Below are 12,403 nucleotides of genomic sequence, written 5' to 3' on the forward strand. Positions count from 1 at the left end.
AAATTAGCCATCACAGCCTAGTTTCCACTCCTCCAACCCTTCAGTACTTCCTGGTACTGAATCCTGTATCAGTGAGTGCCATAAGAAACTCAGCAACTGGAAGACATTTTATTTTTATCTTTTTAGTATTTATTTTTATTTACGTATGTATTTGACTGCACCAGGTCTTGGCTGTGACACGTGGGATCTTTAGTTGCTGCATGTGAACTGCCGGAGATCAAACCAGTTAATTCTAAAGGAAATCAATCCTGAATATTCATTGGAAGGACTAATGCTGAAGCTGAAGCTCCAATACTTTAGCCACCTGATGCCAAGAGCCAACTCATTGGAAAAGACCCTGTTGCTGTGAAAGATTGAAGGCAGGAGGAAAAGGGGGCGACAGAGAACAAGATAGTTAGATAGCATCACTGACTCAATGCAAATGAATCTGAGTAAGCTCTGGGAGTTGGTGGAAGATAGAGGAGCCTGGTCTGACTCAGTCCATGGGGTCACAAAGAGTCAGACACAACATAGCGACTGAACAATGACAACAGGAGTGTTAAAGATTTAAGCAGGTCAGAAACAAAGGATGAAAAGGAAAAAGAGACTCCAGATAAAACAGGGTTTAGTGGGAGGCAGGGTGAGATCTCAGAAAGTCGGTGGCCTTTTAATTTTTAGCTTTTCATAAAGGCAACAGACTTTATTGCTTTATTGACTATGACAAAGCCTTTGACTGTGTGGATCACAACAAACTGTGGAAAATTCTTAAAGAGATGACCACCCAGTATTCTTAAATATCAGACCACCTCACCTGCCTCCCGAGAAATCTGTATGCAGGTCAAGAAGCAACAGTAAGAAGCACTTATGGACCAACAGACTGGTTCCAAATCAGGAAAGGAGTATGTCAAGGCTCTATATTGTCACCCTGCTTATTTAACTTATATGCAGAGTAGAGTACATCATGAGAAACTGGATACTCTTCATCCAGCTGGACTGGATGAAGCACAAGCTGGAATCAAGATTGCCGGGAGAAATATCAATAACCTCAGGTATACAGATGACACCACCCTTATGGCAGAAAGTGAAGAGGAACTAAAATGCCTCTGGATGAAAGTGAAAGAGGAGAGTAAAAAGTTGGCTTAAAACTCAACATTCAGAAAACTAAGATCATGGCATCTGGTCCCATCACTTCACGGGAAATAGATGGGGAAACAATGGAAACAGTGACAGACTATTTTTTGGGGGCTCCAAAATCACTGCAGATGGTGACTGCAGCCATGAAATTAAAAGACGCTTTCTCCTTGGAATAAAAGTTATGACCAACTTAGACAGCATATTAAAAAGAAGAGACATTACTTTGCCAACAAAGGTCCGTCTAGTCAAAGCTATGGTTTTTCCAGTAGTCACATATGAATGTGAGAGTTGGACTGTAAAGAAAGCTGAGCACCAAAGAATTGATGCTTTTGAACTGTAGTGTTGGAGAAGACTCTTGAGAGTCCCTTGGACTGCAAGGAGATCCAATCAGTCCATCCTAAATGAAATCAGTCCTGAATAATCATTGGAAGGACTGATGCTGAAGCTGAAACTCCAGTACTTTGGCCACTTGGTGTGAAGAACTGACTCATTTGAAAAGACCCTGAAGCTGGGAAAGACTGAAGGCAGGAGGAGAAGGGGATGACAGATGAGATTGTTGGATGGCATCACCGACTCCATGGACATGAGTTTGAGTAAACTCTGGGAGTTGGTGATGGACAGGAAGTCCATGGGGTTGCAGAGTGTCGGACACGACTAAGCGACTGAACTGAACTGAAAGGCAACAGAAGATGGCGCCATAGAGCTGTAAAGTTAGAAAAACAATACTGAATTACACTTCCCTTCTTATAGTTTGGGAAACTTCTATTCATATAATGTAAAAATAAATTAACTGAAACAGATCCATGCTGAATTTTATGCAAAGTTAATATTTTTTAAAAATAGAGAAGAAACAAGACAAGTTCCACACAGAAAATGAAAGGATTACATGCTTACAAAATAGAAACAATAGCCTAGTATTTCACAACTAGATTAAAGGCATTATAAAGAATTGAAAAACAATGTAAATAACAACCAGAGAAATCAGGAATCAGGTAACAATTCAGAAAAAAATCACCTCAGAAACAAAAAGAACTAAAACAAAAATGAATGTGAGAAGTTCTTAGAGAAGAGAAAAAGACAAAAAAGAGGAAGAACAAAGAGTAGTGAAGAAGGACAGAAAATACTTAAGAGGAATTGCTGATAGAGAAGACAGTCAGACAAGGCTCAACAGGTAGGAATGCAGCCAAAGTCACAAAGCGAAATTAGAGCAAGGAATAAATATTTTAAGATAAAACTCAAGGGACTTCACTGGTTGTCCAGAGGTTAAAACAGTGTTCCCAGTGCTGGGGTCATGGGTTCCATCCCTGGTTAGGGATCTCACATGCCACATGGCATGGCCGAAAATAAATATACATATAGGGGAAAAATAAGTAAAAGAAATATATATATTTCAAGAAAATTTTGTACCAACATTTAAAAACTGAAAGGATAAACTCTGCATCTAGGAAAATTGACCCTGAATGACAAACATAAAAACATATATATTTTTAATTTAGACTTTTAAAGAAATTATTTATTCATTTTTTTTTATGTATTGTTTATGTATTTATTTACTTTTTGGCTGTGTTGGTTGTGCTGGATCTTTGTTGCTGAGCAGGCATTTCTCTAGCTGTGGCGAGATTGGGCTACTCTCTGCACTGCGTGGGCTTCTCAATGCAATGGCTTCTCTTGCTCGGATCCCAGGCTCTAGGGTGCCGGGCTCAGCAGCTGCGGCTCCCAGGCTCTAGAGGGCAAGCTCAGGAGCTGCAGTGCACAGACTTAGTTTCTCCTCAGCATGTGGGATCTCCCTGGATCAGGAACTGAATCGTCTCCTGCACTGGCAGGAGGATTCTTTACCACTGAGCCACCAGGGAAGCCCTAAATTGTTAGACTTTTTTCAAAAAATTAAAAAAAAATATTCTTTGAGTCCCAAAGTACAGGTAATGAAACAAAGCTGGTTGTCACCAGAGATTCTTGATGGCAATACTTTATGACAGAAGACAATTAATATAGTTAAGAAATCAAGGGGGGTGGGAAGAAATCAAGGGGAAAAATATGAACCAAGAATCTTATAGTCAGCAAGCAATTTTCAAATCAGAAGGATGTAGAGAAACTGTCCACAACTTGAAGGGAAAAACTGAGAATATTGTTACCCAAGCCCTTTCTTCCAAGTCTACTGGAGAATTATTTTGGGGCACCAGAGTAGTAGGAATGACACTGATTGACTTAAAAAGAAATGATGAGCCTGCATTTCTGTATAGAACAAGGAATATATTTGGGATATAAGGAAGAGAATATAGTGTTTAATGAATATGTGCCACAGCAAATTCGGGCAAATTCTATTTAATGACTGTACACCCTAACAAACTAGACACAACAAAACTATGGAGAGAATGGTTAAAGGAGAGCATAGACAAACATCTTTTTAAAAACTGCTATTATTAAAAGCCCATGTTATTGTTATTCTAAATCTGTTTTACGAATATTATGGGCTACAGCGTAAGAGGAGGTATAGCCTGTTTATATCACTCCTAGCATCTATTAGAATAATTATTTTCAGTGTGAAAAAAAGAGAAAGCACAGATCTACAATAGAATAGGTTAAGTGAACACCTTTAGTCCTAAACTGACAGTATGGATGTGAACTCAGGAAGTGTTTCCTCTTTGCAGGGGAGGGAATGTAGATGGAGACAGGGATTTCCTTGCTCCGTCTATTGAAGAGCCAGGGCTGAATGACTGATTTCCCGTCTTGAATGGGAAATGTACACTAGGAGCCAGAGCATCCTGTCACCGAGGTAGTGAAGACACGAGCGGCATTACGTTTGAAGGTCTGGAAAGCTAAACTGAAGAGGCTCCTGCTTGACAAAGATAAGGCAAACTGAGCAGTAAATAAAAGAAGCTCAATAGACTGAAACACATCAGATATGTTTAAAACCATGAGCTCATTACGATAGTTCTTATAAAAAGAAGTGATCTTTGGTGGATTCAAGAGTCTTTTGATGGTTGAATTGTAAGAGTTCTTCATATATTCTGGATACTAGACCTTATTAGGTATATGATTTGCAACTATTTTCTCAAATTCTGTGGGCTGTCTTTTCACTTTCTTGGTAATTGCCTTTGATACAGAAGTATTTAATTTTAATGAAGTTCAAATTATTTTAATCGTTCATTACTCAGAAATCTTTGGCAAATCCAAGGTCATGGAAATTTACTCTATGTTTTCTTTCAAGAGTTTTAGAAAAAAAAAAAAAGAGTTTTAGAGTTTTAGCTTCTTCATTTAGGTCATTAATTCATTTTGAGTGATTTTGTTTTTTTTAGCTAATTTTTGTATATAAACCACTTGTAAAAATGTACAAAGTTCATTGCTTTCCACATAGATATCCAGTAGTCCAAGAATCATTTGTTGAAAAGACTGTTCTTTTCCCAAATTGCCAGATAAATTAGGCAAGAAAAAGTAAAAAAATAAAGCATGGATGAACCTTGAGGACATTATGCTTGGTGAAGTAAGCCTGTTACAAAAAGACAGATTCCATATAATTCAATTTATATATCAAAATCATAAAGACAAAGTGAACAGTGGTTGCCAGGAGCTGGGGGAGGGGAGATTGGACAGATTATGTTTAATGAGGGCAGAGTTTCAATTTTACAAGATGAAATACAGCAGATGGTGGTGATGTACATTCACAACAATATGAATGTACTTAACACCACTGAACTGTACACCTAAAAATGGCAAATTTTGGGAATCCCCTGGTGGTCCAGTGGTTCAGACTCCAGATTTTCACTGCTGGGGCGTGGCCAAAATATAAAGGTAAATTTTATGTTATATGTATTTTACCACAATTTAAAAAATTCAATAGGAGTTTTTTTGTGTGTGCATGTCTGTTAAGAGTTCCAAAAGGAAAAATTAAGGATAATTAGAATTTTTTTTAAAGTTGAGAATTTTCCAGTATTAAAGATATGAATTCCAGAATGAAAAAGCATACTCAGTTCCACAGAAGTTAATTAAAACAAGTCCTCACAGAAACAATCATGGTAAAGTGACAGAATATTTAAGACACAAAACACGTTTCTAAAAGAGAAATTAAAGTGTTTATTAGGATAATCATAAACTTCTTATTAGGTGCAATACACATCCGAATACGATGCAGTAGTGGTTTTTATGTGCTGAGGGAAAAGAGTGGTGGACTTCCAACTCTGTTCCTGCCTAAACAGCCCTTCAGGAGTAAGAGCAAACACTTCCCCTGGCAGAGACTGTGGGGTTTTCCCCTCACTGAGAGGTACTGCCAACAAGCAGCAATGTTACACAAGACCTGAAGAGTGGCATTCAGGAAACATGGTAGAGAAAGAGCGTGTGAATAAAAGAAAAAAAGGAAAAGAAAAAAAGCACATGTGTATATATGCTGGGAAATATAAATAATCTCGTACTACATGAATTAAAAGAATCGTGTCTAATTCAAAGAGAGCTAAAACAAGGACCCTTGTGAAAAGAGGTCCTGGCCGCGGCTGCAGGAGTCACCAGGCAGCGGCGGCAGCCGGCAGCCAGGCTGCTTCACCGGGTGCAACAGGACGGACGGCCTCCGCCTCCTTGGCGAACCGCGTGGGGGCCTTGGGTGCTTTTCCTCCTCCGGCCGGCACGACCGCGAGGTGGTCGGCAGGGGGCGCTGGAGAGCGCGCTGGTGGAAGGAAAGGATTCGCACCTGCCGGTGGTTTGTGGTCCAGGCGGGCGCTGCACATCCGGCCGCCTGCAGCCTGGGGCCTCCCCGGGTCCTTCCCCGCAGGCTCCAGCTTCCGCGGGGCCTGGGCCTGCCCGGGACTGAGCGGCCGCTTCTCTGAGGCAACCCCATGGCAGGAGTGACCGGGCGAGCCAGAGTGAATCTCAGCGAGTTCCCGGGAGCAGGCCTCAGTAAGTTACCTGGGCACAGCATCAGGAACCTTAGTAAGCGCTAAGGAGTAGATTTCCAGAAAGTTATGTTGCTGCCGCCCCAAGAAGCATCCTCTGACATTGAGACGTATGGTCACACCACACCCTGCAGACCCTGAAGGTGGGGGCCTCCTGGGGTCCGTCTGAGCCTTCTTCCAGTAGGGTTTGGTCCTTGCCCTACAGGTGGCGGGTCCTCCTGGACCCCATCTTGGCCTTTAAGGTGGCAGTCTCTCCTCAGACTGTCACCTTGGTCGTGCTTCTCCTGGCCAGCCGGTACTGGTAGTCCAGCCTCTTGTTTGAGTACTGAGTCAAACTGCAAGGTCAAGAACACAGACTGTCTCTCTTATGTGGCAGCTTGTGAAGGACTCAGAAAGTTACTGTGTTCACCAGTGTGCTGCAGAGAAAGGAAGTGAAGTGAATGAAGTGAAGTCTCTCAGTTGTGTCCCACTCTTTGCGACCCCCATGGACTGTAGCCTACCAGGTCCCTCCTTCCATGGGATTTTCCAGGCAAGAATACTGGAGTGGGTTGCCATTTCCTTCTCCAGCAGAGAAAGGATATGGGTAGAAATTTTCCCAGGGCGAAGAAAGGGTCCCAAGGCAGATCTCTGGTTGTTCTCCCTCTGTGGGTACATGAGGGAGCATTACGCAACCCCCACCCCGGGTGTGATATATGCACAGTGTTGCCAGCCAGTCAGCTCACTGCACTTTTGGGGTTCACATTTTTATTAGCAGTCAATCACTTGCTGCCCCCTTGGGCCGAACTGACTTCTAGTCTTCCTCAGTCTCCACTTTGCCCTGAAGGTTGGAACCAATGTGGCACAGTTGAAGCCCCCATCCTGAATCATGCCACAGACTGTCCTGTGGTCAAAGCAAAGGCAAACAAAGATTCTCCTGCTCCCTAGACCAAGAAATCACCTCTGAGGACCTAAGGGCAAAGGCCAGACCTGCATTCACAACACATCTGTTACAGGTTATAGGTGTTAAAATATTTGATTAGTTGGAATATTTAGAGAAGATCCTTGTGTTTGTAATTTCCTTATTCTGAGATCCAGTTTCTATAGCAAAATAAATCTTGACTACTTCTCTTTAGTTGCTAGTTTTCAAGATAATGAGTTATTTTACAGTTATCCTTCAAGGGGATTATTAACTCAGGGACTGAAACACATAGGATAGTTTCATTCTTCTGTAGTTATCATTTATTGATGGTCATATGTGTCACTCTGGTCATTTCAGCTTTGCTCCTAAGCCCTTTCACTGTGATTTGAGTCATCCTTCGGGTTTCCTTGCTCTCTGTTATGACATGACGTTTCAGGATCATCTGACACATGTCCTGCCCCCCACCTGATGCAGTCATTTCTCCAAGGAACCTGGGTCTTTAGTGGGAAACGATTTTCGTGTGATTGGATCCTCACCAGCTGCACATGGGTGTTGGATGTCACCCTCTTGATCAAGTTGCATTATGTAAGGACCCCTCTTACAGACTGAAGAGATAGACATTCTCCTCTCTGGCTCAGTGATAAGAGCACTTATCTGGGGAGAACCCACATACCCAGAGCTTATGGGCAACCTCCAGGGTTTCCAGACAGCTTCTCGCTATCAGCCAGCAAAAAAATTAGGGCCCTCAGTCAGACAGCCTTAGAGAAATTATTTCTTTAAATGCCTTATCGACCTTGGAAGTGGCATCTTTCCTGTCAGGCCTACATGTGAGGATACAGTTGTCAGGCTGATGCCTCAGCTGCAGCCTCATGAGACCCTGAAACAGAGGAGTCAGCTAAGCCCTACCTGGGTTTCTAACCCACAGAAATGGGGGAATAATCACTGCATTTTTTAAAATGAAAAAATATGTAATTTCATAGTTTTGGGCAACAGAAGTCCAAAATCAGTTTAACTGGGCCCAAAGCAAGGTGTCAGTGGGTCTGCATTCCCTCTGGGGGGGTCTAGCAAAAAATCCATTCCTTACCATTTCCAGCTTCTGGTGGCTACTGCTTGCCTTAAATTGAAGTCACATCATAACATGTACCTCTCTGGTCACATTGCTTTATTCTCTGTGTGTCAGATCTTACAAAAATCCCTCTTATAAGGATATATGTGACTGCATTTAGGACCCACACTTATGCTCCCGTGATCTCCCTAATTCTAGATTCTTAGTCACATTTGCAAACCTTTGCCAGATAAAGAAACATTTACAGATTGTAGTAATTGGGTATCTTTTAGTTCAGTTCAGTTCAGTCATTCAGTAGTGTCCTACTCTTTGCAACCCCATGAATTGCAGAACACCAGGCCTCCCTGTTCATCAGCTGTTCATCAGGTGTTCATCACCTGTTCATCACCAACTCCCGGAATTTACTCAAACTCATGTCCATCGAGTCGGTGATGCCATCCAACCATCTCATCCTCTGTCATCCCCTTCTCCTCCTGCCCCCAATCCCTCCCAGCATCAGGGGCTTTTCCAATGAATCAACTCTTCACATGAGGTGGCCAAAGTATTGGGAGTTTCAGCTTCAGCATCAGTCCTTCCAATCAACACCCAGGACTGATCTCCTTTAGGATGGACTGGTTGGATCTCCTTGCAGTCCAAGGGATTCTCAAGAGTCTTCTCCAACACCACAGTTCAAAAGCATCAATTCTTTGGTGCTCAGCTTTCTTCACAGTCCAACTCTCACATCCGTACATGACCACTGGAAAAACCATAGCCTTGACTAGACAGACCTTTTTTGGCAAAGTAATGTCTCTGCTTTTTAATATGCTATCTAGGTTGGTCATAACTTTCCTTCCAAGGAGTAAGTGTCTTTTAATTTCATGGCTGCAATCACCATCTGCTATGATTTTGGAGCCCAAAAAAATAAAGTCTGACACTGTTCCCACTGTTTCCCCATCCATTTCCCATGAAGTGATGGGACCAGATGCCATGATCTTAGTTTTCTGAATGTTGAGTTTTAAGCCAACTTTTTCACTCTCCTCTTTGACTTTCATCAAGAGACTTTTTAGTTCCTCTTCACTTTCTGCCATAAGGGTGGTATCATCTGCATATCTGAGGTTATTGATATTTCTCCCGGCAATCTTGATTCAAGCTTGTGCTTCTTCCAGCCCAGCCTTTCTCATGATGTATTCTGCATAGAAGTTAAATAAGCAGGGTGACAATATACAGTCTTGACGTACTCCTTTTCCTGACTTGGAACCAGTCTGTTGTTCCATGTCCAGTTCTAACTGTTGCTTCCTGACCTGCATATAGGTTTCTCAAGAGGCAGGTCAGGTGGTCTGGTATTCCCATCTTTTTCAGAATTTTCCACAGTTTATTGTGATCCGCACAGTCAAAGGCTTTGGCATAGTCAATAAAGCAGAAATAGATGTTTTCCTGGAACTCTCTTGCTTTTTCGATGATCCAGCGGATGTTGGCAATTGGATCTCTGGTTCCTCTGCCTTTTCTAAAACCAGCTTGAACATCTGGAAGTTCATGGTTCACGTATTGCTGAAGCCTGGCTTGGAGAATTTTGAGCATTACTCTACTAGCATGTGAGATGAGTGCAATTGTGCGGTAGCTTGAGCATTCTTTGGCATTGTCTTTCTTAGGGATTGGAGTGAAAAGTGACATTTTCCAGTCCTGTGGCCACTGCTGAGTTTTCCATATTTGCTGGCATATTGAGTGCAGCACTTTCACAGCATCATCTTTCAGGATTTGAAATAGCTCAACTGGAATTCCATCACCTCCACTAGCTTTATTCATAGTGATGCTTTCTAAGGCCCACTTGACTTCACATTCCAGGATGTCTGGCTCTAGGTGAGTGATCACACCATCGTGATTATCTGGGTCATGAAGATCTTGTTTGTACAGTTCTTCTGCGTATTCTTGCCACCTCTTCTTAATATCTTCTGCTTCTGTTAGGTCCATACCATTTCTGTCCTTTATCGAACCCATCTTTGCATGAAATGTTCCCTTGGTATCTCTAATTTTCTTGAAGAGATCTCTAGTCTTTCCCATTCTGTTGTTTTCCTCTCTTTCTTTGCATTGATCGCTGAGGGAGGCTTTCTTATCTCTCCTTGCTATTCTTTGAAACTGCATTCAAATGGAAATATCTTTCCTTTTCTCCTTTGCTTTTCACTTTTCTTTTCACAGCTATTTGTAAAGCCTCTTCAGACAGCCATTTTGCTTTTTTGCATTTCTTTTCCATGGGGATGGTCTTGACCTTTGTCTCCTGTACAATGCACGAACCTCTGTCCATAGTTCATCAGGCACTCTGTCCATCATATATAGTCTCTTAAATCTATTTCTCACTTCCACTGTATAATTATAAGTGATTTGATTTAGGTCATACCTGAATGGTCCAGTGGTTTTCCCTACTTTCTTCAATTTAAGTCTGAATTTAGCAATAAGGAGTTCATGATCTGAGCCACAGTCAGCTCCCGGTCTTGTTTTTGCTGACTGTATAGAGCTTCTCCATCTTTGACTGCAAAGAATATAATCAATCTGATTTCAGTGTTGACTATCTGGTGATGTCCATGTGTAGAGTCTTCTCTTGTGTTGTTGGAAGAGGGTGTTTGCTATGACCAGTGCGTTCTCTTGGCAAAAGTCTATTAGCCTTTGCCCTGCTTCATTCCATACTCCAAGGCCAAATTTACCTGTTACTCGAGGTGTTTCTTGACTTCCTACTTTTGTATTCCAGTCCCCTATAGTGGGTATCTTTGGGGTTTGTTATTCAGTCTATTATAGTTAGTGAGACCCATTAAAGCTGGCTCATGTGTACTTTTTTTGTTTTTTTTTCATGTGTACTTTTAAAAAACTTTTTATTAAAGTTTTTTAAAAATTACATAGTTTTCAGATTGTCCATTTCTTCTTGTGTGAGTTTTGGCAGATTGTATTTTTCTTTCTTTTTTTTTTTTTTTTGTATTTTTCTACTGGAAATAGAATTGGTCTATTTCCAGTAAGTTATGCCCAAATTTGTGGGCATAGTGTTGTTCATACTATTCCTCATTATCCTTTTAATGTCAGGGATCTTCAGTAATGTTCCCTTTTTCATTTATTTTTAAAAAATATTTATTTATTTATTTTTGTGCTAGGTCTTCATTGCTGAGTTTTTGTTCCTGTATTTGGGGCTTTCTCTAGTTGCAGAGAGCAGAGCTCACTCCTTGTTGAGGTATGTGGGCTTCTCACTGCAGTGGCTTCTCTTGTCGCAGAGCAAGGGCTCTAGGTGCTGGTGCTCAGTAGTTGTGGTACATGGGCTTAGTTGCTCTGTAGCATGTGGGAGCTTCCTGGACCAGGGATTGAATTGGAGCCCCTTGCATTACGAGGCAGATTCTTAGCCACTGGACCACCAAGGAAGCCCTTACCCCCTTTTTTCATTTCTGATATTAATAATTTGTGTCTGCTCTCTTGTGCTCTCTTTTTCAAGACATTTGTTCATTCAGCTGCACTAGGTCTTAGTTGCAGCACGTGGGACCTTCAATGTCTGTTGTGGTCCACAGGGTCTTCTTTTGACCCACACAGGATCTTTTGGTTGTGGCATACCAACTCTCAGTTGAGACATGTGGTATCTAGTTCCCTGACCCGGTATGGAACCCTGGCCCCCTGCATTGGGAGCTTGGTCTCTTAGCCACTTGACCATTAGGGAAGTCCAATGTGTCCTCTTTTTTTCTTAGTTTGCCTGGTTAGAGGCTTATTAATTTGATTGAACTTTCAAAGAAACAGCCTTTAATTTTATTAATTTTCATTTATTGACTTGCTTTCAATTTAATTTCTGCTCTGATTCTTATTATTTCACTTTTTATGCTTACTCTGTATTTAATTTGCTTTTCTTTTTGTTTCCTTAGGTAGAAACTTAGCTGACTAATTAATATTAGGTCTTGTTTCCCAGCCAATGAAGTCAGTGCTGTAAATTTCCCTCTAAGTACTATTTCACTGTATCGCACAAATTTTGATAAGTTGTATTTTCATTTTCATCCAGTTCAAAGTATTTTTTAGTTTGAGAGTTCTTCTTTGATTTGTGTTATTTAAAACTGTTATTTCAGTTCAGTCACTCAGTCATGTCCAACTCTTTGCTACCCCATGGACTGCAGCACGCCAGGCTTCCCTGTCCATCACCAACTCCCCAGAGCTTGCTCAACTGTGTTGTTTCGTCTTCATTTATTGAGATTTTCCAGCTATCTATTATTTAATTCTAGGTTAATTCTACCATGGTCAAAGATCAGACACTGCAGAATTTCTGTCCTTTTAAATTTGTTAAGGTGTGTTTGAGAACCTAGAATGTGATCTGTCCTGGTGAATCATCCATGTGAGCTTGAGAAGAATATATATTCTACCATATATTGGATGAGACTTTTGATGTCATTATATCCAGTTGAGTGATGGTGTTGAGTTCAACTATGTCCTTGGTGATTTTCTTTTTTAAAATTT

Source organism: Cervus canadensis, chromosome 9 (assembly GCF_019320065.1).
Source record: "Cervus canadensis isolate Bull #8, Minnesota chromosome 9, ASM1932006v1, whole genome shotgun sequence".
NCBI lineage: Eukaryota > Metazoa > Chordata > Mammalia > Artiodactyla > Cervidae > Cervus > Cervus canadensis.